The sequence below is a fragment of the Volvox carteri genome (genome assembly GCF_000143455.1).
Source record: "Volvox carteri f. nagariensis unplaced genomic scaffold VOLCAscaffold_3, whole genome shotgun sequence".
Lineage (NCBI taxonomy): Eukaryota > Viridiplantae > Chlorophyta > Chlorophyceae > Chlamydomonadales > Volvocaceae > Volvox > Volvox carteri.
Window position 1 is genome coordinate 2,617,069 of NW_003307546.1, and position 1,128 is coordinate 2,618,196.

Genomic DNA, 1,128 nt, shown 5'->3' on the forward strand with positions numbered 1-1,128 from the left:
TGCAGGAGCCGCCACTGCAGCAGCTGGAGCGGGGGGGAGGGTGGGGCAGGGGACAGCTGCTGCTGCTGCTGCGGCGGCGGCGGCAGTAGCTCCCGACCTGTGGCTGATCCGGATGATCCGGCCCAGCGGCTGCAAGCCGCTTGCCACCACGACTCATTTTGTTGTGGCGGGGAGGGGTAGGTGAGGTGGCGGGAGGGGTGGGGGAGGTGGCGGGAGGGGTAGGGAAGGTTGCGGGAAGGGTGGGGGAGGTGGCGGAAGGGGAGCAGCAGCAGCAGCAGCAGCAGCAGCAGCAGTAGCAGTGGCCGTGGCAGTAGGAGCAATGGTGAAATAGTAGCACTTGCGTTGACAGCAGTAGCAGTAGCAGTCACAATGGCAGTAGCAGTACCACTTGGGGCAGCAGTAGCAGCACACGGACACGCACCTGGATGGTTTGCAGGAAGAGACCGACATTGGTACGACATGACTCTACGGGGTCGGGCAGCCACAGGGGCGGCCGGCCCAGTGCTGCCACCGGCCAGCCATCGTACACGGCTGCTGCAAGCCGTACATGTACAGCAAAGTCGTGCGTGGGAAGCAGAACCTTCGACGTGACATAGCGCCATATCTGTCTCGTGCGCGGGATAGACCGTAACCATGTGAAGACGGGAGTGATCGTTAGTTAGTTGGATGAACGGTTTGTTTGTTTGGTTTGGTTTGGTTTGGTTTGGTTTGACAAACCCGCGTAAACGCCGGAAGCGGCGTCATGCACCTGCATCCCTACATTATCTGATGTTTATTTCCGGGGGGAAAACCTCTGCATAATTTTTTCGTAACGGCTACAACCCTTCGTGCATTGTCTTGTCTGTCCTCAGTTTTCTTTGCGGCTCGGCTTCGGCCCACCACGCAGTGAAGTGGTTGGGTGACGGTCGGATGAATCGGCGATAACTTCCTTAGGATCTGCTGCAACCAACCAACTGATCAACGAACTAACAGGATTCAGTTATCCATCGGGAAACGCGCTGAGGAGGCCTGGCGGGGGCAGGCAGGCCTGGCAGGTCCGCTGCCGGGCGCAAACCCCCACCCCGCTGGCGGACCCGAAACGCGGCGTAATCAGTTATGCAAGATGCAACCAGCAGAGGCAGATTGTTA

At 59.4% G+C, this 1,128-nt stretch overlaps 1 protein-coding gene across 1 annotated transcript in view; it reads right to left on the reverse strand.

Annotated features, from left to right (window-relative positions):
* Positions 1-534, reverse strand: part of VOLCADRAFT_120325 (uncharacterized protein) — an 8,216-nt gene extending 7,682 nt beyond the window's left edge. Inside the window, exon 1 of the mRNA XM_002946610.1 lies at positions 422-534. The gene's annotated coding sequence lies outside the window, so the exon portion shown is untranslated. The remainder of the gene's footprint in view (positions 1-421) is intronic.
* Positions 535-1,128: the final 594 nt, after the last annotated feature.